This window comes from Heptranchias perlo, unplaced genomic scaffold (assembly GCF_035084215.1).
Source record: "Heptranchias perlo isolate sHepPer1 unplaced genomic scaffold, sHepPer1.hap1 HAP1_SCAFFOLD_62, whole genome shotgun sequence".
In the NCBI taxonomy this organism is placed as follows: domain Eukaryota; kingdom Metazoa; phylum Chordata; class Chondrichthyes; order Hexanchiformes; family Hexanchidae; genus Heptranchias; species Heptranchias perlo.
The window spans coordinates 2,861,644-2,889,348 of NW_027139644.1; the positions used below are offsets into that span (position 1 = coordinate 2,861,644).

Genomic DNA, 27,705 nt, shown 5'->3' on the forward strand with positions numbered 1-27,705 from the left:
AACCCCCGCCCATCACTGATTAAATTAAGGGGCAATCTCTCATTCTCCCTCTCCCTCTCCCCCCACCCATCACTGACGAAAGTAAGGGGCTCTCTCTCATTCTCCCTCTCCCCTCTCCCCCCACCCATCACTGATTAAAGTGAGGGGCTCTCTCTCATTCTCTCTCTCCCCCCTCACCCCACCCATCACTGATTAAAGTAAGGGGCTCTCTCTCATTCTCCCTCTCCCCCCACCCATCACTGATGAAAGTAAGGGGCTCTGTCTCATTCTCCCTCTCCCCCTACCGATCACTGATTAATTTCAGGGGCTCTCTCTCATTCTCCCTCTGCCCCCTCCCCCCGCCCATCACTGATTGAAGTAAGGGGCTCCCTCTCCCCTCTCCCCCCGCCCATCACTGATTGAAGTGAGGGGCTCTCTGTCATTCTCCCTCTCCCTCCGCCCATCGCTGATTAAAGTAAGGGGCTCCCTCTCATTCTCCCTCTCCCACTCCGACGGCCCATCACTGATTAAAGTAAGGGGCTCCCTCTCATTCTCCCTCCAACCCCCGCCCATCACTGATTAAATTAAGGGGCTCTCTCTCAATCTCCCTCTCCCTCTACCCCCACCCATCACTGATTAAAGTAAGGGGCTCTCTCCCTCATTCTCCCTCTACCTCTCCCCCCACCCATCACTGATTAAAGTAAGGGGCTTTCTCTCATTCTCCCTCTACCCCCTCCCACCACCCATCACTGATTAAAGTAAGGGGCTCTCTCTCATTCTCCCTCTCCCTCTCCCCCCGCCAATCAATGATTAAAGTAAGGGGCTCTCTCTCATTCTCCCTCTCCCCCTCCCTCCACCCAACACTGATTAAAGTAAGGGGCTCTCTCTCATTCTCCCTCATAACTCACCCCACCCATCACTGATTAAAGGAAGGGGCTCTCTCTCATTCAATCTCCCCCCTCCCCCCACCCATCACTGATTAAAGTCAGGGGCTCTCTCTCATTCTCCCTCTCCCCCTCCCCCCACCCATCACTGATTAAAGTAAGGGGCTCTCTCCCATTCTCCCTCTCACCCCTCCCCCATCACTGATTAAAGTTGAGGGCTCTCTCTCATTCTCCCTCTCCCCCCTCCGCCACCCATCACTTATTAAAGTAAGTGGCTCTCTCTCATTCTCCCTCTCACCCCTCCCCCATCACTGATTAAAGTGAGGGGCTCTCTCTCATTCTCCCTCTCCCCCTCCCCCCGCCAATCACTGATGAAAGTTAAGGGCTCGCTCTCATACTCCCTCTGCCCCCTGCCCACCCATCACTGATGAAAGTTAGGGTCTCTCTCTCATTCTCCATCCACAACTCCCCCCACACATCACTGATTAAAGTAAGGGGCTCTCTCTCATTCTCCCTCTCCACTCTCCCCCCATCCATCACTGATTAAAGTGAGGGGCAACCTCTCATTCTCCCTCTAACCCCCGCCCATCAATGATTAAATTAAGTGACACTCTCTCATTCTCCCTCTCCCTCTCCCCCCACCCATCACTGACGAAAGTAAGGGGCTCTCTCTCATTCTCCCTCTCCCTCTCCCCCCACCCATCACTGATGAAAGTAAGGGGCTCTCTCTCATTCTCCCACTCCCCTCTCCCCCCACCCATCACTGATTAAAGTGAGGGGCTCTCTCTCATTCTCCCTCTCCCCCCTCACCCCACCCATCACTGATTAAAGTAAGGGGCTCTCTCTCATTCTCCCTCTCTCCCCACCCCAGCCAACACTGAAAAAAGTAAGGGGCTCTCTCTCATTCTCCCTCTCCCCCCACTCATCACTGATGAAAGTAAGGGGCTCTGTCTCATTCTCCCTCTCCCCCTACCGATCACTGATTAATTTCAGGGGCTCTCTCTCATTCTCCCTCTCCCCCCTCCCCCCGCCCATCACTGATTGAAGTAAGGGGCTCCCTCTCCCCTCTCCCCCCGCCCATCACTGATTGAAGTGAGGGGCTCTCTGTCATTCTCCCTCTCCCTCCGCCCATCGCTGATTAAAGTAAGGGGCTCCCTCTCATTCTCCCTCTCCCCCTCCGACCGCCCATCACTGATTAAAGTAGGGGGCACTCTGTCACTCTCCCTCTCCCCCTCCCCACACCCATCACTGATTGAAGTCAGGGTCTCTCTCTCATTCTCCCTCTCCCCCTCCCCCCACCCATCACTGATTAAAGTAAGGGGCTCTCTCTCATTCTCCCTCTCCCCCCTCCACTCACCCATTCCTGATTAAAGTAAGGGGCTCCCTCTCATTCTCCCTCCAACCCCCGCCCATCAATGATTAAATTAAGGGGCAATCTCTCATTCTCCCTCTCCCTCTCCCCCCACCCATCACTGACGAAAGTAAGGGGCTCTCTCTCAATCTCCCTCTCCCTCTACCCCCACCCATCACTGATTAAAGTAAGGGGCTCTCTCCCTCATTCTCCCTCTAACTCTCCCCCCACCCATCACTGATTAAAGTAAGAGGCTCTCTCTCATTCTCCCTCTCCCCTACCCCCACCCATCACTGATTAAATAAGGGGCTCTCTCTCATTCTCCCTCTCCCCCTCCACCCACCCATCACTGATTAAAGTAAGGGGCTTTCTCTCATTCTCCCTCTACCCCCTCCCCCTCCCCCCTCCCCCCTCCCCCCGCCCATCACTGATTAAATAAGGGGCTCTCTCTCATTCTCGCTCTCCACCCTCCCACCACCCATCACTGATTAAAGTAAGGGGCTCTCTCTCATTCTCCCTCTCCCTCTCCCCCCACCCATCACTGATTAAAGTAAGGGGCTCTCTCTCATTCTCGCTCTCCCCCTCCCCCCACCCATCAGTGATTAAAGTAAGGGGCTTTCTCTCATTCTCCCTCTCCCCCCTCCCATCATTGATTAAAGTAAGGGGCTCTCTCTCATTCTCCCTCTCCCTCTCCCCCCGCCAATCAATGATTAAAGTTAGGGGCTCTCTCTCATTCTCCCTCTCCCCCTCCCTCCACCCAACACTGATTAAAGTAAGGGGCTCTCTCTCATTCTCCCTCATAACTCACCCCACCCATCACTGATTAAAGGAAGGGGCTCTCTCTCATTCAATCTCCCCCCTCCCCCCACCCATCACTGATTAAAGTCAGGGGCTCTCTCTCATTCTCCCTCTCCCCCTCCCCCCACCCATCACTGATTAAAGTCAGGGGCTCTCTCTCATTCTCCCTCTCCCCCTCCCGACACCCATCACTGATTAAAGTAAGGGGCTCTCTCTCATTCTCCCTCTCCCCCTCCCCCCACCCATCACTGATTAAAGTCAGGGGCTCTCTCTCATTCTCCCTCTCCCCCTCCCCCCACCCATCACTGATTAAAGTCAGGGGCTCTCTCTCATTCTCCCTCTCCCCCTCCCGACACCCATCACTGATTAAAGTAAGGGGCTCTCTCCCATTCTCCCTCTCACCACTCCCCCATCACTGATTAAAGTTGAGGGCTCTCTCTCATTCTCCCTCTCCCCCCTCCCCCACACATCACTTATTAAAGTTAGTGGCTCTCTCTCATTCTCCCTCTCACCCCTCCCCCATCACTGATTAAAGTGAGGGGCTCTCTCTCATTCTCCCTCTCCCCCTCCCCCCGCCAATCACTGATGAAAGTTCAGGGCTCGCTCTCATACTCCCTCTGCCCCCTCCCCCACCCATCACTGATGAAAGTAAGGGTCTCTCTCTCATTCTCCATCCACAACTCCCCCCACACATCACTGATTAAAGTAAGGGGCTCTCTCTCATTCTCCCTCTCCACTCTCCCCCCACCCATCACTGATTAAAGTGAGGGGCTCCCTCTCATTCTCCCTCTCACCCTCCCCCCACCCATCACTGATTAAAGTAAGGGGCTCTCTCGCATTCTCCCACTCCCTCTCCCCCCACCCATCACTGATTAAGGGAAGGGGCTCTCTCTCATTCTCCCTCTCACCCTTCCCCCATCACTGATTAAAGTGAGGGGCTCTCTCTCATTCTCCCTCTCCCTCTCCACCCACCCATCACTGATTAAATTAAGGGGCTCGCTCTCATTCTCCCTCTCCCCCCACCCATCACTGATTAAAGGAAGGTGCTCTCGCTCATTCTCCCGCTCCCTCTCCCCCCAACCATCACTGATTAAAGTAAGGGGCTCTCTCGCATTCTCCCTCTCCCTCTCCCCCCATCCATCACTGATTAAGGTAAGGGGCTCTCTCATTCTCCCTCTCCCCCTCCCCCCAAACATCACTGATTAAAGTGAGGGGCTCTCTCTCATTCGCCCTCTCCCCCTCACTCCACCGAACACTGATTAAAGTAAGGGGCTCTCACTCATTCTCCCTCTCCCTCTCCCTCCACCCATCACTGATTAAAGTAAGGGGCTCTCACTCATTCTCCCTCTCCCTCCACCCATCACTGATTAAAGTAATGGTGTCTCTCTCATTCTCCCTCTCCCCCTCCCCCCGCCCATCACTGATTCAAGTCAGTGGCTCTCTCTCATTCTCCCGCTCCCCCCTCCATCACTGATTAAAGTAAGGGGCTCTCTCTCATTCTCCCTCTCCCCCTCCCCCTCCCCCCACCCATCACTGATTAATGTCAGGGGCTCTCTCATTCTCCCTCTAACCCCTCCCCCACTCATCAATGATTGAAGTGAGTGGCTCTCTCCCATTCTCCCTCCCCCCTCCCGCCACCCATCACTGATTGAAGTAAGTGGCTCTCTCTCATTCTCCCCCTCCCCCCACCCATCACTGATTAATGTCAGGGGCTCTCTCTCATTCTCCAACTCCCCCCATAGATTTTGTCCCTATTGGATCAAACCCGATTGACAAGTCCGTCCCCCTGTCATCCCCAACTGACTCCTCCCCCGGGGCCCTTCCGGGGCAGGGTCTGCGCACTGCACACTCGGGACAAATGAACGCCTCCCCCACAGGCACCGCCCTCTCTCATTTGATTGACCGACCACAGAAAGGGTCACGTGTCTCCAGATTTTTAAACCCTTTCGGCCGTTTCACCGACTCAGCGCGGGCCCGGATGCAGCGCGCTTGTGTGATGTCAGCAATCCGGCGGGGTCGCGACCTGACTGATGGAAGAATCCAGGGGACTGGAGACGATCAACTGGTCCCTATCCTCCGCCATCATCTCAATCCACCGCCATCATCTCAATCCACCGCCATCCTCCCCCTGGAGAGGATCAACCGGTCCCTATCCACCGCCATCATCTCAATCCACTGCCATCCTCCCCCTGGAGAAGATCAACCGGTCCCCATCCACCGCCATCATCTCAATCCACCGCCATCCTGCCCCTGGAGAAGATCAACCGGTCCCCATCCACAGCCATCATCTCAGTCCACCGCCATCCTCCCCCTGGAGAAGATCAACCGGTCGCCATCCACCGCCATCATCTCAATCCACCGCCATCCTCCCCCTGGAGAGGATCAACCGGTCCCCATTCACCGCCATCATCTCAATCCACCGCCATCCTCCCCCTGGAGACGATCAACCGGTCCCCATCCACCGCCATCATCTCAATCCACCGCCATCCTCCCCCTGGAGAGGATCAACCGGTACCCATCCACCGCCATCATCTCAATCCACCGCCATTCTCCCCCTGGAGAAGATCAACCGGTCCCCATCCACCGCTATCATCTCAATCCACCGCCATCATCTCAATCCACCGCCATCCTCCCCCTGGCGGGAGTGTGAATCAGACGGTTAATCAGACTCATCCATCCCTTTCTCACCTCCAGACTCCACTATTCCAATACTCTTCTGCCCGTCCTCCCATCTTCCACCCTCCATAAACATCCTAAACTCTGCTGCCCATGTCAGAACTCGCACAAAGTCCCGTTCACCCATCACCCGCTTTGTTCACTGACCTACATTGGCTCACGGTCTGGGAACGCCTCCATTTTAAAATTTTCATCCTGGTTTTGAAATCCCTGCACGACCCTCCCCCCTCCCCATCTCTGTAACCTCCTCCAGCCCTACAACCCTCCGCGATCTATGCGCTCCTACAAATCTCGCCTCTTGCCGATCCCCCCATTTCCATTGCTTCACCACTGGCGGCCGTGCCTTCAGCTGCCTGGACCCCAAGCTCTGGAATTTCCTCGCTAAACCTCTGCGCCTCTCTCTCCTCCTTCAAGACGCTCCTTAAAATCTACCTCATTGATTGATCGAGCTCTCGAAGGGCTCTAACCAGAGCTATGGAAAGATGTAACATAACTTCCTCCACTTCATATTCCAGCCCTTGAGATAAAGGCCAACATTACATTAGTCTTTTTGATCACTTCGTGTACCTGCCCACTGGGTTTTAGAGATTTGTGTACTTGGACCCCTAAATTTCTCTGCTCATCCACAGTTCCCACACTCTTCCCATTCAGAAAATATTCCGATTTGTCTTTTTCTGATCCAAAGTGGATGACCTCACACTTGCCCACATTAAACACCATCTCCCACAGTTGTCCTCACTCACTTAGTCTGTCTGTGTCCCTGGTTTCCAGTTTCCCCAATAGAGTAAGATTCTGTTTTCAGTACAAAGTAACAGGGAATCAAATCTACCCTTTTATTAGGTGTGTTGAGGTGATAGGAAGTTGAAGTACAGATCGGTTACGATTTAATAGAATGGCGGGAAAGGATCGAGGGGATGAATGGCCTCCTCCTTTTCCTGTGAAACAACCTCGAGGAGCTGAACGGACTCCCCCTGTTCCGGTGTAACAGGCTCGAGGGGTTGAACGGCCTCCTCCTGTTCCAGTATAACAGGCTCGAGGGGCTGAATGGCCTCCTCCTGTTCCTGTGTAACAGGCTCGAGGGGCCGGATGGCCTCCTCCTGTTCCTGTGTAACAGGCTCGAGGGGCTGAACGGCCTCCTTCTGTTCCTGTGTAACATGCTCGAGGGGCTGAACGGCCTCCCCCAATTCCAGTGTAACAGGCTCGAGTGGCTGAACGGCCTCCTCCTGTTCCTATATAATGTCATTGGGTTTGGAGTGAAACACACGGGTAATGATACAGTATCAAACACTTTGGGGAAGGCACTGGGTCACCACACAATGGCAGGGTACCGTGTGAGAGACACAGTGAGAAAGGATGTGTGCGTATATCAGTGAGTGAGAGTGAGAGAGAGGATGCCTCTGTCTATCAGTGAATGAGTGAGTGTGAGCGAGGGTGCCTCTGTATATCAGTGAATGAGTGAGTGTGTGTGAGAGAGAGGATGCCTCTGTATATCAGTGAGTGACTCGGAGTGAGTGTGTGAGAGAGGATGCCTCTGTATATCAGTGAGTGACTCTGAGTGAACGTGTGTGAGAGAGACGATGCCTCTGTATATCAGTGAGTGACTCTGAGTGAACGTGTGTGAGAGAGAGGATGCCTCTGTATATCAGTGAGTGACTCTGAGTGAACGTGTGTGAGAGAGACGATGCCTCTGTATATCAGTGAGTGACTGAGTATCTGTGTGTATTTTGTGTGTAGGGGACAAGCGGCAGGATGATGAAACCCAACCTAGAACCATCAACAACTTCTAAAACCCGACACAGACTGGACCTGAACAAGTTAAATTCCCAGAAGACACGTGTCCATATCACTGGTTGGATCAGACACTGCAAGTGGCGTCTCGGGGCAAAGTATCAGAAACCTCTTCCTCATATCGACCCATTCCGCAGAGGGGGGCGATGCAACAGATCGACTTTACCCCCCAGTCTCCAGGTTACAAACCTCAGTCAGCAGAATGGGGCGATGCAACAGATCTACTTTACCCCCCAGTCTCCAGGTTACAAACCTCAGTCAGCAGAATGGGGCGATGCAACAGATCTACTTTACCCCCCAGTCTCCAGGTTACAAACCTCAGTCAGCAGAGGAGGGCGATGCAGCAGATCTACTTTACCCCCCAATCTCCAGGTTACAAGCCTCAGTCAGAAGAGGGGGGCGATGCAACAGATCTACTTTACCCCCCAGTCTCCAGGTTACAAACCACAGTCAGCAGAGTGGGGCGATGAAACAGATCTACTTTACCCCCCAGTCTCCAAGTTACAAACCTCAGTCAGCAGAGTGGGGAGATGCAACAGATCTACTTTACCCCCCAGTCTCCAGGTTACAAATCGCAGTCAGCAGAGGGGGGCGATGCAACAGATCTACTTTACCCCCCCCCCCCCATTCTCCAGGTTACAAACCGCTGTCAGCAGAGGAGGGCGATGCAACAGATCTACTTTACCCCCCAGTCTCCAGGTTCAAGCCTCAGTCAGCAGAGGGGGGCGATGCAACAAATCTACTTTACCCCCCAGTCTCCAGGTTACAAATCGCAGTCAGCAGAGGGGGGCGATGCAACAGATCTACTTTACCCCCCAGTCTCCAGGTTACAAACCTCAGTCAGCAGAGGGGGGCGATGCAGCAAATCTACTTTACCCCCCAATCTCCAGGTTACAAGCCTCAGTCAGCAGAGGGGGGCGATGCAACAGATCGACTTTACCCCCCAGTCTCCAGGTTACAAACCTCAGTCAGCAGAATGGGGCGATGCAACAGATCTACTTTACCCCCCAGTCTCCAGGTTACAAACTTCAGTCAGCAGAATGGGGCGATGCAACAGATCTACTTTACCCCCCAGTCTCCAGGTTACAAACCTCAGTCAGCAGAGGAGGGCGATGCAGCAGATCTACTTTACCCCCCAATCTCCAGGTTACAAGCCTCAGTCAGCAGAGGGGGGCGATGCAACAGATCTACTTTACCCCCCAGTCTCCAGGTTACAAACCACAGTCAGCAGAGTGGGGCGATGAAACAGATCTACTTTACCCCCCAGTCTCCAAGTTACAAACCTCAGTCAGCAGAGTGGGGAGATGCAACAGATCTACTTTACCCCCCAGTCTCCAGGTTACAAACCTCAGTCAGCAGAGGGGGGTGATGCAACTGATCTACTTAATCTCCCAGTCTCCAGGTTACAAACCGCAGTCAGCAGAGGGGGGAGATGCAACAGATCTACTTTACCCCCCAGTCTCCAGGTTACAAATCGCAGTCAGCAGAGGGGGGCGATGCAACAGATCTACTTTACCCCCCCCCCCCCATTCTCCAGGTTACAAACCGCTGTCAGCAGAGGAGGGCGATGCAACAGATCTACTTTACCCCCCAGTCTCCAGGTTCAAGCCTCAGTCAGCAGAGGGGGGCGATGCAACAAATCTACTTTACCCCCCAGTCTCCAGGTTACAAATCGCAGTCAGCAGAGGGGGGCGATGCAACAGATCTACTTTACCCCCCAGTCTCCAGGTTACAAACCTCAGTCAGCAGAGGGGGGCGATGCAGCAAATCTACTTTACCCCCCAATCTCCAGGTTACAAGCCTCAGTCAGCAGAGGGGGGCGATGCAACAGAACTACTTTACCCCCCAGTCTCCAGGTTACAAACCACAGTCAGCAGAGTGGGGCGATGAAACAGATCTACTTTACCCCCCAGTCTCCAGGATACAAACCGTTGTCAGCAGAGGGGGACGATGCAACAGATCTACTTTACCCCCCAGTCTCCAGGTTACAAACCTCAGTCAGCAGAGGGGGGCGATGCAGCAGATCTACTTTACCCCCCAATCTCCAGGTTACAAGCCTCAGTCAGCAGAGGGGGGCGATGCAACAGATCTACTTTACCCCCCAGTCTCCAGGTTACAAACCACAGTCAGCAGAGTGGGGCGATGAAACAGATCTACTTTACCCCCCAGTCTCCAAGTTACAAACCTCAGTCAGCAGAGGGGGGAGATGCAACAGATCTACTTTACGCCCCAGTCTCCCGGTTACAAACCTCAGTCAGCAGAGGGGGGCGATGCAACTGATCTACTTAAACTCCCAGTCTCCAGGTTACAAACCGCAGTCAGCAGAGGGGGGAGATGCAACAGATCTACTTTACCCCCCAGTCTCCAGGTTACAAATCGCAGTCAGCAGAGGGGGGCGATTCAACAGATATACTTTACCCCCCCATTCTCCAGGTTACAAACCGCTGTCAGCATAGGAGGGCGATGCAACAGCTCTACTTTACCCCCCAGTCTCCAGGTTCAAGCCTCAGTCAGCAGAGGGGGGCGATGCAACAAATCTACTTTACCCCCCAGTCTCCAGGTTACAAATCGCAGTCAGCAGAGGGGGGCGATGCAGCAAATCTACTTTACCCCCCAATCTCCAGGTTACAAGCCTCAGTCAGCAGAGGGGGGCGATGCAGCAAATCTACTTTACCCCCCAGTCTCCAGGTTACAAACCACAGTCAGCAGAGTGGGGCGATGAAACAGATCTACTTTACCCCCCAGTCTCCAAGTTACAAACCTCAGTCAGCAGAGGGGGGAGATGCAACAGATCTACTTTACCCCCCAGTCACCAGGTTACAAACCTCAGTCAGCAGAGGTGGGCGATGCAACAGATCTACTTTACCCCCAAGTCTCCAGGAAACAAACCGCAGCCAGATGAGGCGGGGCGATGCAACAGATCTACTTTACCCCCCAGTCTCCAGGTTTTAAACCGCAGTCAGCAGAGGGGGGCGATGCAGCAGATCTACTTTACCCCCCAGTCTCCAGGTTACAAACCGCTGTCAGCAGAGGGGGGCGATGCAGCAGATCTACTTTACCCTCCATTCTCCAGGTTACAAACCGCTGTCAGCAGAGGGGGGAGATGCAACAGATCTACTTTACCCCCCAGTCTCCAGGTTACAAACCTCAGTCAGTTGAGTGGGGCGATGCAACAGATCTACTTTACCCCCCAGTCTCCAGGATACAAACCGCAGTCAGCAGAGGCGGGGCGATGCAACAGATCTCCTTTACCGCCCAGTCTCCAGGTTACAAACCTCAGTCAGCAGAGGGGGGCGATGCAACAGATCTACTTTACCCCCCAGTCTCCAGGTTACAAACCTGAGTCAGCAGAGGGGGGCGATGCAACAGATCTACTTTACACCCATTCTCCAGTTTACAAACCTCAGTCAGCAGAGGGGGGCGATGCAGCAGATCTACTTTACCCCCCATTCTCCAGTTTACAAACCTCAGTCAGCAGAGGGGGGCGATGCAGCAGATCTACTTTACCCCCCACTCTCCAGTTTACAAACCGTTGTCAGCAGAGACGGGCAATGCAACAGATCTCGTTTCCGTTCCTTGAGCTCGCTGGCAACTTACAGCTGCCAAATGGAAAAAAAGTGTTTTGAACTTTGTGTCGCTGCAATTATGCTTGTTTTTCAAAAACATATTATCACCCCGCCATTTCTTAACAACGGTATTATTTATGATCGCTTTGTAATATGAAAGTTACATGACACGCCAGACTTGTACATTAATCTCAAGGGCCTGTCTCTCACTGATATTTTGAAAACACGGTCCTCTATTTATACCTGTTAAGTTAGATTAAACATAATTATAAATCGATAAACGGATGGTTAGAAAAAGGCTTTTAAGATTAATATGTGTCGATAACGAGGGGACACAGATTTAAGATAATTGACAAAAGAAGCAGGCGGGGGGAGATGAAGAGATTTGCATTTTGATGTGGCCAGATATTATGATCTGGACTGGACTACCTGAACGGGTGGTGGAAGCAGATTCAATAGTAACTTGAAAAAGGAATTGGATAGAATAACGGAATGATTACAGCATCGAAGGAGACCATTCAGGCCATCGAGCCTGTGCCGGCTCTTAGTCAGAGCATTACATTTAATCCCATTCCCCCGCTCTTTCCACGTAGACCTGCAAATATTTTCCCTTGCACAATTTATCCAATTCGCTTTTGAATCTGCTTCCACCATCCTGTCAGGCAGCGCATTCCAGACCATTAAACTCACTGCATTTGGTTCTTTCGCCAAGCACCTGAAATGTGTGTCATCTGGTTCTTGACCCTTCCGCCAATGGGAACTGTTTCACTTTATTTACTTCATCTAAATCGCCATGATTTTGAACACTTCTATCGAATCAAAGAGCACGGAAATGAATCTGGATTGTATGGGGACAAACATCGCTCTCAGTTTATTAAAAAGAACCCTCGGCAGAGGCTGGATCAGGTGATCACCCAGCACATTATTCTGACAACACACAAAATAATCAATTGGAAGAATTTTTACAATCCATTAAATAAGATTTGCGTATCATTTTATCACCAGTTTATATTTAAATGATAATCATTTAATTCAACTGCAAGTGTGAAATCCAGAAATAGATTTACTGATGGGAAATAATATTAAGCAAAACCCAGTATCCAGTTCAGAATTGTAAGATGGTTGATTTTGATGGATATGAAATATATTTGAATTCAGTAACACTGTCTGGCATTACATTAAAACACAGTATAATATCGATATTATGGAGACAAGAAAGGTGGGTTCTTTCCAAGTTGGTGCTGGGGGCGGGGAGACACTTTAAACCTGATGGGCTCCGCATCAGACTGGAGTCATCTCTTCGATCAAACCCCTTCACTCTAAAACACACACAAGATTCATTTGTGACTGTGTGATTTGAGACAGAAACTGATCTCACTTCACATTTCATTGCACTGCCTCATGCTGGATAATTGTACTCGGTGATTAGACTCTCCCAGTCTCATTCTCACCATTTCCCCCTTTACCTTGTAACCTTTGTGGACTGTCTACAGGACCAGTGTTCATTTGAGGAAATGACACTTTCTCTTACCTTTCTCCCCAGTCGATCTGCGGAAGCTCTTTGAATCGGAAGGGTTCTCTCTGGTTGCTGCTCTCACAATCCTGTGCTGATTCACCTGCTGTTGTTCCTCAGTCTACAATCCCTGTTTACTTCCAGCTGTGGACTTTTCTCAATCACTTCGTCATTCACCGGGAGATCTAATAATGGCAGGGCAGAAAATGAGACCAATCCTGACGGTGTGAAGGAGAATCTAATCTGCACTTTCCCTCGCTGCAGAAATGATTGCCGCTCATTGAGTCCGCCACTTCCATTGGTTCAAAACAAGTGATTGATAACCCCACCGCCAATCAGTGCCTGGTCCCACACACAGACCCACGCCCGCTTGTTATGAACCAATAGAATAGAACCTCCCTTCCGATCAGCACTGTGGGAGAACCTTCACCACACAGACTGCAGCGGTTGAAGAAGGCGGCTTACCACCACCTTCTCAAGGGCAATTAGGGCTGGGCAATAAATGCTGGCCTCGCCAGCGATGCCCACATCCCATGAACGAATAAAAAAATAATAGAACGGGCGGAAGTCACTCGCCTATGCGAATCTCTGTAGGAGTTTTTTGAGGATGTCACGAGCAGGGTAGATAAAGGGGAACTAGCGGATGTTGCTTATTTCGATTTTCAAAAGGCAGTCAATAAATTGCCACACAATAGTTTGTTACACAAGAGAAGGGCTCATTGGGTTGGGCTAATATTGAGGATTGAGAATTGGTTCACGAACAGAAAACAGAGAGTCGGGATAAACGAGTCATTTTCAGGTTGGCAGGCTGTAACCAGTGGAGTGCCACAAGGATCAGTGCTGGGGTCTCAGCTATTTACAATCTATATTAATGACTTAGATGAAGGCACCGAGTGCTGTGTATCCAAGTTTGCTGACGATACAAAGCTAGGTGGGAAAGTAAGCAATGAGGATGACACAAAGAGTCTGCAAAGTGATATAGACAGCTTCAGTGAGTGGGCAAAAATATGGCAGATAGAGTATAATGTGGGGAAATGTGAGGTTATTCACTTTTGTCCGAAGCAAAGAAAAACAGAATATTTTTTAAATGGTGAGAAAATGTTACATTTTAGCGTTCAGAGGTGTCCTCGTACAAGAAACAAAGAAAGTTAACATGCAGGTACAGCAAACAATCATGAAGGCAAATAGCATTTTGGCCTTTATTGCAAGGGGGTTGGAGTTCAAGAGTAAGGAATTCTTCCGAGAATTGTATCGGGCTTTGATGAGACCTCACCTGGAGTACTGTGTACACTTTTGGTCTCTTTATCTATGGAAGGATATACTTGTCTTACAGGCAGTGCAAGATGGGTTCACTGGATTGATTCCTGGGATGAGAGGGTTGTCCTATGAGGAGAGATTGAGTAGAATGGGCCGATACTCTCTGGAGTTTAGAAGAATGAGAGGTGATATTATTGAATCATATAAGATTCTGAGGGGTTTTGACAGGGTCGATGCTGAGAGGTTGTTTCCCCTGGCTGGATAGTCTAGAACAAGGGGGCATAGTCTCAGGATACGGGGTCAGACTTTTAGGAATAAGATGAGGAGAAATTTCTTCATTCAGAGGGTTGTGAACCTTTGGATTTCTTTTTCCCCGGGGGGCTGTGGATGGTCAATCGTTGAGTATATTCAAGGCTGAGATTGAGAGATTTTTGGACTGTAATTGACTCAAGGGATATGGGGATCAGACGGGAAAGTGGAGTTGAGGTTGAAGATCAGCCATGATCTTATTGAATGGCGGAGCAGGATCGAGGGGCCGGATGGCCCAGCCCTGCTCCTATTTTGTATGTTCTTATGAGGTGACCCAGGGGATGGACCGGGCGGTGATACCAGGCAGTGAGACCGGGCGGAGAGTGCGGGAGTGCAGCTCCTCACTGACTGAAGCCCGGGGTTCAGGGAGGGGGAGATTTATCTGAGCCACAAGCACACTCCCTGGAGCTGCCACACGTTCCCGGGCCCAGAGAGAGGGACAACACAGTCACTCACATGACCCTCCGTGCACCCTCATTCACGTGCCTCTCCCTCCACAGTCACCCACATCCCTATCCCTCCACCGTCTCTCACATCCTCCACCCTCCACCCTCACACACATCCCCCTCCCTCCACACTCACACACACCACCTCCCTCCACCCTCACACACACCACCTCCCTCCACCCTCACACACATCCCCTCCCTCCACCCTCGCACACATCCCCCTCCCTGCACCCTCACACACACCACCTCCCTCCACCCTCACACACATCCCCTCCCTCCACCCTCGCACACATCCCCCTCCCTGCACCCTCACCCTGAACCACATCCCCATCCCTCCACCCTGTTTCACATCTCCTCCCTCCACTCTCACTCACCTCACCCTCCCACAACACTCATTCACATCCCACTCCTTCCACACTCACTCACATCCACTTCCATCCACCCTCACACACATCCCCCTCACTCCACCCTCAAGCACATGCCCCTCTCTCCACTCTTACTCAGATCACCCTCCCTCAACACGCATTCATATCCCTATCCCTCCATCCTCTTTCACATCCCCCTCACCCCACTCTCACTCACATCCACTTCCGTCCAGCCTCACTCACATACGACTCCCTCCACCCTCACACACATCCTGCTCCCTCCACCCTGACTCATAACACCCTCCCTCCACTCTCACTCACACATCCCCCTCCCTCCACCATAACACACAATCCCCTCCCTCCACTCTCACTCACACTTCTGCCTCCCTCCAGCCTCACTCACAACCCCGTGCTTCCACCATCACATACAAACTCCTCCATCTACACTCACTCACATCGTTCCTATCAACCTCATTCACATCCGCCTCCTTCCCTTCTCACTCAAATTCACCTCCCTCTACCCTCACTCATATTCCCCTCCCTCCACGCTCAATCATACATCCTCCTGTCTCCACCCTCACTCACATTCCCTTCCCTCCCTTCTCACTCACATCACCGTTACTGCACCCTCATGAACATCCCCCTCCCTCCACCCTGACTCACATTTCCCCCTCACTTCACAGGCACTCACACATTTCCCTACCTACGCCACCCCCCACACACAACCCCCTTCCACAACACTCACTCACATATCCACCTCCCTCCACCCTCATTCACATCTCCATGCCTCCATCCTAACTCATATAACCACTCCCACTACCCTCACTCACACATCCCCCTCCCTCCACACTCACTCAGACATCACCGTCACTCCACGCTCACTCACACATTCCCCTCCCTTCACTGTAACTCACACATCCCACTCTGTCCACTCTTATTCACATACTCCTCCCTCCACCCTGACTCACACATCACACTCTGTCCACTCTTATTCACATACTCCTCCCTCCACCCTAATTCACACATCCCACTCCCTCCACCCTTATTCACATACTCCTCCCTCCACCCTAACTCACACATCCCACTCCCTCCACCCTTATTCACATACTCCTCCCTCCACCCTAATTCTCATATCCCACTCCCTCCACCCTTATTCACATACTCCTCCCTCCACCCTAATTCACATATCCCACTCCGTCCACCCTTATTCACATACTCCTCCCTCCACTCTAACTCACACAGCCCACCCTCACCCACATCCACCTCCCTCTACCCTCACATATACTTCCCCGTCCCTCCTCCATCAATCACATATTCACCTCGCTCCACCCTCACTCACGTCATCCTCTCTCCAACCTCACTCACACATCCCCTCCCTCCACACTCACTCATATCCCCTCACAGTCATTCACATTCCACTCCCTCCACCCTAACTCACACATCCCTCTCCTTCCACCCTCACTCACACATCCCCCTCACTCCACGCTCACTCACACATCAAATTCCCTCCACCCTAATTCACACACCCCACACCCTCCATCCTCATTCACATTCTCTTCCCTCCTCCCTAACTGAAACATCCCACCCTCAGTCAGACCCCACCATCCACCCTCACTCACATCGCCGCCCTCCAACCTCACTCCCATTGACCTACCACCAACCTCGCTCACATCGCCCTCCATCCACCCTCACTGACACATCCCCATCCACCCTCACTCATAAATCCCATCCCTCCACCCTTATACAATCATCCCACTAACTGCACACTCAAACACACACCATTCCTCCAACCTTATTCACTCATTCCCCGCCCTCCACCCTCACTCACACATCCTCCTTTCTCTACCATCATTCACTCCTAACCCTCCCTCCATCCTCACTCACAAATCCTCCTCCCACCACTCATCCATCCTGAGTCAATCACACATCCACCTCCCTCCAAACTCACTCACACATCGTCTGCCTCCGCCCGCAATCGCATCCCGTCACCTCACCCTCACTCACACACGGCCCACCCTCCACCATCACTCACACATCCATCTCCTTCCACTGACACTCACACATCCCTCTCCCACCATCCTCACTCACACATCCCACTCCCTCCCCCTCACGCGCAACCCCTTCCCTCCATACTCACTCACATCCCCTCCCTCCACCCTCATTCACATCCCTCTATATCCATGTTCACTCACTCATCATCCCTCTAACCTCAATCACACATCCCACGTCGTCGACCCTCACTCACATCCCCCTTCCTCCACTCTCACTCATACATCCACATCACTCCACCCTCACTCAGACAGCACCCTCTCTCCACTGTCATTCACACATCACAATTCCTCTACCCTAATTCACATCCTCTTCCCTCCACCCACAATAACGCATCCACCACCCTGCACCCTCACTCACACGTCCCTTCCTCCACCCTCACTCACATGGCCCTCCCTCCACTCTCATTCACATCCCTCTACCTCCACCGTCACTCACACACCCCACTCCGTCCACCCTCATTCACATTCCTCTCCATTCACCCTCATTCAAACATCCTCCTCCCTCCACCCTCACTCAAAACCCACACCCCCAACCTCACTTACATTGCCCTACCTCTATCCTCACTCACATCACCATCCCTCCACCTTCACTCACACATCACCCTCAGTCCACATTCACTCAAACATACCCCTCACACCACCCACACTCACACTTTCATCTCGCTCCACCGTCACTCACACATCACCCTTCCTCCACTGTCACTCACATCCCCCTCCCTTCACCCTCGAACACTCATACCCCACACTCCACCCTCACTTACACATCCCCCACACTCCACCATCAGTCATACATCCTCTTCGCAATACACTCACTCACATCCCCTCCCTCCAAACTCACTCACAACCCCTTCCATCCAGCCTCACACACATCCACCCTTCTACCCTCACTCATACCCTCTCCCACCACCCTCACTCAAACATCCTCTCACTCCACCCTCACTCCCATCGCCATACCTCCACCCTCATTCACATCCCCCAACCCCCACCCTCAATCACGCATCCACCTCCCTTCATCCTCATTCACACATTTCCCTGCCTCCACCCTCTCTCATACATCCCCCTCCTTCCACCGTCACTCACACATCCCACTCCCTCTACCCTCTCTCACATATCCCACTCCCTCCATCATCATTCACATCGTCCTCCCACCACAGTCACTTACACCCCCCTCCCTTCACCATCGCTCACATCCTCCACCCTCCACTCTCACTCATACTTCTCTCTCTGGGCCCGCCCCGGTTCAATCATGGCCTTTAAAAGGGAATTGGATAAATACTTGAAGGGAACAAAAATTGCAGGGCTCCGGGGATAGGGCAGGGGAGTGGGACTAGCTGGATTGCTCTTGCATAGATTCGGCGCATGGTCGACGGGTCGAATGGCCTCCCTCTGTGTTGCAACGATTCTATGACTTAGATGAAGGGGCCGAGTGTAATGTCTCCAATTTTGCTGACGATAAAAGGTAGGTGGGAAAGTAAGCTGTGAGGAGGACACAAAGAGTCTGCAAAGAGATATAGACAGGTTAAGTGAGTGGGCAAGAAGGTGGCAGATGGAGAAATGTGAGGTTATTCACTTTGGTCGGAAGAAAAGAAAAACAGGATATTTTTTAAATCGTAAGAAACTATTGAACGTTGGTGTTCAGAGAAATTTGGGTGTCCCGTTTCATGGTCTGAATATATAGAGAAGAGTTTACACTGAATGTTTCATGGTCTTTCGGACATAATTTGGAACCAACACCTCTTGTACTGAGATCTGACAGATTGTTACCATGGCAGTAGAGGAAATCACTCATGGAAAATAACTGAAACGGAAATGACAAAAACCACCATCGTGTTTAGAGTTTAGTTAAGATGAAGATTAACCCTAAACATTCAGACACTTTTTCTAACCACGAAGCTGCCATTCCAATAAAGATTTTTTTACACCACGAGACCTGATACTGGGAATTTAGTGAATGTACCGTCAGTTCGAGCTCGACAGAACATTAAGCAGCACCGCATCGACAGAAGGATCAAACAGTCACATTATTAAAAACAGACCCCATCTGCTCTGAAAATCAGATTGTCATAAACCATCTAAACATGTAACTGTTAGCAGTGGCCATTTAAATTACTGCCACAATACTGAATTCGATGGCAAAACATCTGATCGTCACATTCTTTATACATCTGGAATGTTACAAAGTTTGGATAAACAACATTTCTGGAAACTCCAGTTCGTGTTTAAAAGGGCTGAAAGACAGTGATTATATTTTCTGCTTAAAGCATTATTCGAATACGATTTACGTATCATTTTATCACCAGTTTATATGTAAACTGTCATTTAATTCAACTGCAATTCTAAAATCCAGAAATAGATTTACTGATGGGAAATAACATTAAGTTAAATCCAGTATCCAGTTCAGAATTGTAAGATGATTGATTTTGATAGTTGGATATGAAATATATTTGAATTCGGTAACACTGACTGGTACTACATTAATACAGTGTAATATTGATATTATGGGGACCATAAAGGTGGGTTCATTCACAGTTGGTGCTGGTGGCGGGGAGACATTGCATATCTGCTCGGCACTGCCTCAGACTGGAGTCACCTCTTAGATCAAACCCCTTCACTCTAAAACACACACAAGATTCATTTGTGACTGTGTGCTTTGAGACAGAAACTGATCTCACTTCACGTTTCATTGCACGGCCTCATGCTGGATAATTGTACTCTGTGATCAGACTCTCCCAGTCTCATTCTCACCATTTCCCCATTAGCTTGTAACCTTTGTGGACTGTCCACAGGACCAGTGTTTATCTGAGTAAATGGGACTTTCTCTTACCTTTCTCCCCAGTCGATCGATGGAAGCTCTTTGAATCGGAAGGGTTCTTTCTGGTTGCTGATCTCACAATCTTGTGCTGATTCGCCTGCTGTTGTCCCTTAGTCTACAATCCCTGTTTAATTCCAGCTGTGGGCTTTTCTCAATCACTCCGTCATTCACCGGGAGATCTAATTATGGCGGGGCAGAAAATGAGACCAATCCTGACGGTGTGAAGGAGAATCTAATCGACACTTTCACTCGCTGCAGAAATGATTGCCGCTCATTGAGTCCGCCCCTTCCATTGGTTCAAAACAAGTGATTGATAACCCCACCCGCCAATCAGGGCCTGGTTCCACACACAGCCCCACACCCGCTTGTTATGAACCAATAGAATAGAACCTCGCCTCCTCACAGCACTGTGGGAGAACCTTCACCACACAGACTGCAGCGGTTGAAGAAGGCGGCTTACCACCACCTTCTCAAGGGCAATTAGGGCTGGGCAATAAATGCCGGCCTCGCCAGCGACGACGACATCCCATGAACGAATAAAAAATAATAGAAAGGGCGGAATCACTCGCCTCGGTGAATTTCTATTGGAGTTTTTTGAGGATGTCACGAGCAGGGTCGATTCAGGGGAACCAGTGGATATTGTATTTTTAAATTTTCAAACGGCATTCAATAAGTTGCCACACAAAAGTGTGTTATGCAAGGTAAGGGCTCATTGGGTTGGGGGTAATATTGAGGATGGAGCATTGGTAAACGGACAGAAAACGGAGAGTCGGGATAAACGGGTCATTTTCAGGTTGGCAGGCTGTACCTCGTGGAGTGCCACATGGATCAGTGCTGGGGCCTCAGCTATTTACACTATATGTTAATGACTTAAATGAAAGCACTGAGTGTTAGGTATCCAAGTTTGCTGACGATACAAAGCTAGGTGGGAAAGTAGGCTGTGAGGAGGACATAAAGAGTCTGAAAAGGGATATCGACAGGTTCAGTGAGTGGGCAAGAATATGGCAGATGGAGTATAATGTGGGGAAATGTGAGGTTATTCACTTTTGTGGGAAGAATAGAAAAACAGAATATATTTTAAATGGTGAGAAACAATAAAATTTTGGTGTTCAGAGATTTCTGGGTGTCCTCGTACAAGAAGCACAGAAAGTTAACATGCAGGTGCAGCAAACAATTATGAAGGCAAATAGCATGTTGGCCTTTATTGCATGGGGGTTGGAGTATAAGATTAAAGAAGTTTTCCGACAATTGTACTGGACTTTGATGTGACCTCACCTGGAGTAATGTGTACAATTTTGGTCTCCTTATCTAAGAAAGGGTGTACATGCCTTACAGGCGGTGCAACAAAGGTTCACTAGATTGATTCCTGAGATGAAGGCGTTGTCCTATGAGGACAGATTAAGTAGAATGGGCCTATACGCTCTGGAGTTGAGAAGAATGAGAGTTTAGAAGATTGAGAGCAATACGATTCTGAGGGATTTGACAGGGTAGATGCTGAGAGGTTGTTTCCCCTGGCTGGATTGCCTCGAGCAAGGAGGCATCGTCTCAGGATATGGCGTCGGACATTTTAGTTTAGGACTGAGATGAGGAGAAATTTCCTCACTCAGAGGTTTGTGAATCTGTGGAATTCTCTCCCCCAGAGGGCTGTGGGCGTTGAACCGTTGACAATATTCATGGCTGAGATCGATAGAGTTTTGGACTCTTAGGGAATCCAGGGAAATGGAGATCGGGCAGGAAAGTTAATTTGAAGTCGAAAATCAGCCATGATCTTATTGAATTTGGGAGCTCACTGAAGAGGCCATATGGCCTACTCCTGCACCAATTCTTATGTTCTTGTCCTGCATCCATGGGAATGGAGCAGGCAGTGAGAACGGGCGGGGAGAGCGGGAGTGCATCTCTTCACTGACTGAGGCCCGGGGTTCAGGGAGGAGGAGATTTCTCTGAGCTGTTCCCTCAATACCGAGAGCCGCCAACACGTTCCCAGGCCCAGAGAGAGGGAGAAGGCGATCGAGCACACACCCCTCACTCCACCCTAACTTCCAGCTCACTCCCTCCACACTCACTCATATTCGACTCCCTCCATCCTCACTCACATCCCCTCCCTCCACCCTCAATCACATCCGACTCTCTCCATCCTAACTCACATCCCGCTCTGCACGCTCACTCACATCCCCTCCCTTCACCCTCACTCAAATCCCCTGCCGTCCACCCCCATTCACACATCCCCCTCCCTCCACAGTCACTCACACATCCCCATTCGTCCAACCTCGGTCACATCCCACTCCATTCAATTTCACTCAAATCCCCCTCCCTTCACCCACACTCACATCCCCAACCCTCCACCCTCACTCACACCCCCTCCCTCCACCCACACTCACATCCCCTCCCTCCAAGTTTGCTCTCATTACCCTCCCTCCACACTCACTCACATCCCCCACCATCCACACATACTCACACCCCCTCCCTCCACCCACAATCACAGCCCCCTCCCTCCACCCACAATCACAGCCCCCTCCCTCCACCCACAATCACATCCACCTCCTTCCACGTCCACCCACAACACCCTCCCTCCACACTCACTCCCATCCCAAACCCTCTAATTTCACCCAAATACCCCTCCCTCCACACTCACTCACATCCTGCTCCCTCTTCCCTCATTCACACATCACCACGCATCCCCATCCCTCCATCATCACTCACAATCCCCTCCCTCAACACTCATTCACATCCCATTACCTCCACTCTCACTCACATACCCCTCCCTCCAACCACACTCATATCTCGCCCTCCACCCTCACTCACATCCCACTCCCTGCACTCTCATTCATACATCACGCTTCCTCCACAATCACTCACATATCCCAAACTCTCCACCATCATTCACAACTCTCTCCCTCCACCCACACTCATTTCCCCCTCTCTCCACGCTCAGTCACACCCGCATCCCTTCACACATACTCACATCCCCTTCCCTTCACACTAACTCACACGTCCGCCCCCCTCACTCGCAGCCCCTCTCTTCACCCTCATCACATCACCGTCACTCCACACTCACAACTCCCTCACTCGCATACACCTTCCTCCCCCTCAATAACACATCCCCCTCCCTCCACCGTCACACACATCCCATTCGCTTCACCGTCTCTCACACATCCCACTCCCTTCACACTCAATCACGTACCACTCCTTCCACCCTCAATCACATGTCCACCTCCCTCCACCCTCACTCGCACATCCCACAACCTTCATCCTCATTCACATCCCCCACCCTCCACCATCACTCACATTCCTCTCCCTCCACACTCACTCACACAGTCCCCTCCCTACGACCTCACTCACATATCCACCTCCCTCCACCCTCACTCACACATCCCAATATCTTCACCCTCATTCACATCCACCACACTCCACCCTCACTCGTATGCCACACCCAACACACTCAATCACATCCCCCTCCTAACAGCATCAATCCCATTACCCTACAACTACCCTCATTCACACAACTCCTTCCCTACACCTCACTCACGCATCCCCCTCCCTCCAACCTCACTCACACATACCCCGCATTCAAACTCAATCACATATCCACCTCCCTCCACCGTCACTCACATTTCCCACTCCCACTGGCCTCACTGAAATCGCACTCCCTCCACCCTCTCTAACATCCTCCTCCGTCAATCCGCACTCACATCTCCCTCCTTCCATCCTCACTCACTCAGCCCCCTCACTCCACCGTCACTCACAAATCCCCCTCCCTCCACCTTCACCCATATCCCTCTCACTCCACCTTCACTCACACATCCCCCATCCTCCACCCTCACTCACACATCACCGTCCTTCCGCCCTCAATCACATCCCCCTTCCTCTACACTCACTCACACATCCAACTCCCTCCACCATCACTCAAACAGCCCACTCCCACCACCCTCACTCATACTTCACCTCCCACCTCCATCACAGAAACATCCCATTCCCTCCACCTTCACTCATACATCACCCTCCTTCCACCATCACTCAGTTACATCCTACTCCCATCATCCTCACTCACGTCCCGCCCTCCATGCTCAATCACATCCCCTTCCTCCACCCTCACTCAAATCCCCGGCCCTCCATCCTCACTCAAATCCCCGGCCCTCCATCCTCAGTCACACATAACCCTCCCTCCACACTCACTCAAACATCCACATCCGTCCAACCTCATTCACATCCCACTCCCACCAATTTTACTCAAATGCCCCTCCCTCCACCAACACTCACATCCCCTACCTCCACATGCACGCACATCCCCGTCCCCCCACGCACAATCACATTACCCTCCCTCCACACTCAATCACATGTGTCACACTCCACCGTTACTCACACATCCCACTCCCTCCACCATCATTCACATATCCCTCTCCCTCCTCTGTCACTCAAACATCCTGCTCCATCCATGCTCATTCACATCACCCTCCCTCCACCCAAACTCACACATCCCCCTCCTTTCAGAGTCACTCACACAACCCCCACCCTCCACGCTCACTCACAAATCCCCGTTCCTCCCCCTTACTCACATCCACCTCCCTTCACCTTCACTCACATATCCCACTCCCTCCATCCTCACTAAAACATCCCCCTCCCTCCACCCTCACTCACATCCACCTCCCTTCAGCTTCACTCATATATCCCACTCCTTCCATCCTCACGAACACATCCCACTCTCTCCACCGTAACTCACACAAACCGCTCCCTCCAACTTCTCCAACACATCCGCCTCCCTCCACCCTCATTCACATCCCCCTCCCTCCACCCTCACTCACACATCCCCCTCCATCCACCCTCATTCACATCCCCCTCTCTCCACCCTCACTCACATCACCCTCCCTCAGCCCTTACCGACATATCGCCCTCCCTCCATCCTCTCTAAAACATTCCCCTCTCTCCACCCACACTCTCATCACACTCCCTCAGCCCATACCGACATATCGCCCTCCCTCCACCCTCACACAAATATCCCCCCTTCAGCCCTTTCAGACATATTACCTCCCTCCCTCCATCCTCACTCAACATCCCCCTCCCTCCACCCTCACTCACACAGCCCCTCCATCCTCATTCACACACCCCCACCCTCCACCCTCATTCACATCCCCCTGCCTCCACCTTCACTCTGATCCCCTCCCTTCAATCTCACTAGTATTCCCCTCCATTCCCTCTCACTCACACATCCCACTCCCTCCACCCTCACACTCACCTCACTCCCTCGACCTTCAATGGGACATACCCCTCCCTCCACTCTCACTCACACATCACTCTCCCCCAGCGAGTGAGGCTGTAAGGAGGGAAATGTGTGGGTGGAAGGAGGGGGATATGAGTGAGGGGGATGTGAGTGCGTGTGGAGGGAGGGGTATGTGAATGAGTGTGGAATGACGGTGACGTGAGTGAGGGTGGAGCGAGGGGGATGCAAGTGAGGATGGAGGGAGTTGGTTGTGATTGACGGCGAAGGAATGGGGCTGTGTGAGAGAGCGTGGAGGGAAGGGGATTTATGAGTGTGGGTGGAGTGAGGGGATGCTAGTGAGGATGGAGGGAGTTAGTTGTGAGTGATGATGGAGGGATGGGGTGTTGGAGTGAGCGTGGAGGGAAGGGGGTGTGTTCGTGTGGGTGGATCGAGGGAGATGTGTCAGTGTGGGTGGAGGGAGGGGGATGTGAGTGTTTGTGAAGGGATGCGGGTATGACTGAGCGTGGAGAGATGGGGAAATGAGTGGGGGTGGACGGAGGGGGTTGTGAATGAGAGCGGAGGAAGTGGGATCTGAGTGATGGTGTAGGGACGGAGTTATGAATGATCGTGGAGAGATGGGGATGTGTGAGTAATTGTGGAGGGAGGGTGATATGTGAATGGTGGTGGAGGGAGTGGGATGTGAGTGCAGTTGGAGGGAGGTGGATGTGATTGAGCGTGGAAGGCCGGATGTGAGTGAGGTTGGAGCGTGGAGAATGTGAGGGATGGTGGAGGGATGGGGATACGTGGGTGATTCTGGAGGGATGGTGATGTGTCAATGAGGGAAGAGGGAGGGGATGTGAGTGAGGGTGGAGGATGGGGGTGTGAGTGAGTGTGGAGGGAGGGGGATGTGAGTGAACGAGGCGGGAGAGGGATGTGAGTGTGCGTGGAGGGACGTGGATTTGAATGAAATTGGAGGGAGTGGGATGTGAATGAGTTTGGACGGATGGGGATGTGTGAGTGTGTGTGGAGGGAGGGTGTTGTGTGAATCAGGATGGAGGGACGGAGATTTGAGTGAGGATGGAGGGAGGGGATGTGAGTGAGTGTGGAGTGAGTTGGATGGGAGTTAGGGTGATCGAGGGGGATGTGAGCGATCGCCTTCTCCCTCTCTCTGGGCCCGGGAACGTGTTAGCGGCTCTGGGTATGGAGGGAGCAGCTCCGAGAAATCTCCTTCTCCCTGAACCCCGGGCCTCAGTCAGTGAGGAGCCGCACTTCCGCTCTTCCCGCCCGCTCTCCCGCCCGGTCTCACAGCCCGGTCCATCCCCTGGGTATCCACGTAAGAACATAAGAATTGATGCAGGCGCAGGGCGGTCACTCCAGTCAGTTCCGGAATTCAATAAGATCCTGGCTGATCATCGATGGCAAATTCACTTTCCTGCCCGATCCCCATTTCCCTTGAATCCCTTAGAATCCAAAACTCTATCGATCTCAGCCTTGTTCAACACCCACAGCCCTCTGGGGAGAGAATACCTCTGAGTGTGGTGGATATCTCAGTCCTATATGTCCGACCCCTTATCCTGAGACTATGCCCCCTTGTTCGAGACTATCCAGCCAAGGGAAACAACCTCTCAGCATCGACCCTGTCAAGCCCCTTAGAATTGTACATGATTCAAAAACATCACCTCTCATTCTTCTAAACTCCAGACTGTATAGGCCCATTCTACTTGATCTGTCCCCATAGAAAGACCCCCTCATCCCAGAAATCAATCTAGTGAACCTTCGTTGCACCGCCTGTAAGGCAAGTACACCCTTTCTTCGATAAGGAGACCAAAACTGTAAACAATACTCCAGATGAGGTCTCACCAAAGCTCAGTACAATTGTAGGAAAGCTTCTTTACTCTGAGACTCCAGCTCCCATGCAATAAAGGCCAACATGCCATTTGCCTTAATATTTATTTTCTGTACCTGCATGTTAACTTTCTGTGTTTCTTGTACCAGGACGCACAGATCTCTCTGAACGCTAAAATGTAATTGTTTCTCAACATTTAAAATATTCTGTTTTTCTATTCTTCCCACTAAAGTGAATAACATCACATTTCACCACATTATGCTCCATTTGCCACCTTCTTACCCACTCACTAAACCTGTCTATTCCCCTTTGCAGACTCTTTATGTCCTCCTCAAAGCTTACTTTCCCACCTAGCTTTGTATCGTCAGCAAACTTGGATACATTACATTCGGTGTCTTCATCTAAGTCATGAATATAGATTGTAAATAGCTGAGGCCCAAGCACTGATCCTTGTGCAACTCCACTAGTTAGAGCCTGCCAACCTGAAAATGACCCGTTTATCCCCACTCTCTGTTTTCTGTCCGTTAATCAATCCTCAATCCATGCTGATATATTACCCCCAATCACATGAGCACTTATCTTGTGTAACAACCTTTTATGTGGCAAATTATCGAATGCATTTTGAAAATCCAAATATACAACATCCACTGGATCCCCTTCATCTACCCTGCGAATTTACATCCGCAAAAAACTCCAATGGAGATTCTCATATGAGAGTGACTTCCGCCCTTTCTGTCAGTTCAAAACATGTGGGGGCGGGTCTGTGAGTGGGAACAGGCCCTGATTGGCGGGTGGGGGTATCAATCATTTGTTTTGAACCAATGGAAGGGGCGGATTCAGTGAGGGACATTAATTTCTGTAGCGAGGGAA

The 27,705-nt window shown here is 51.4% G+C and overlaps 1 protein-coding gene across 2 annotated transcripts in view; it reads right to left on the minus strand.

Annotated features, from left to right (window-relative positions):
- The window catches only part of LOC137317446 (NACHT, LRR and PYD domains-containing protein 3-like), a 71,608-nt gene extending 51,597 nt beyond the window's left edge, over positions 1 to 20,011 (minus strand). For both annotated transcript variants that reach the window (XM_067980789.1, XM_067980791.1), the window contains exons 1-2: positions 19,808 to 20,011; positions 12,574 to 12,740 (exon numbers count right to left, since the gene is read on the minus strand). The gene's annotated coding sequence lies outside the window, so the exon portion shown is untranslated. The remainder of the gene's footprint in view (positions 1 to 12,573; positions 12,741 to 19,807) is intronic.
- Positions 20,012 to 27,705: the final 7,694 nt, after the last annotated feature.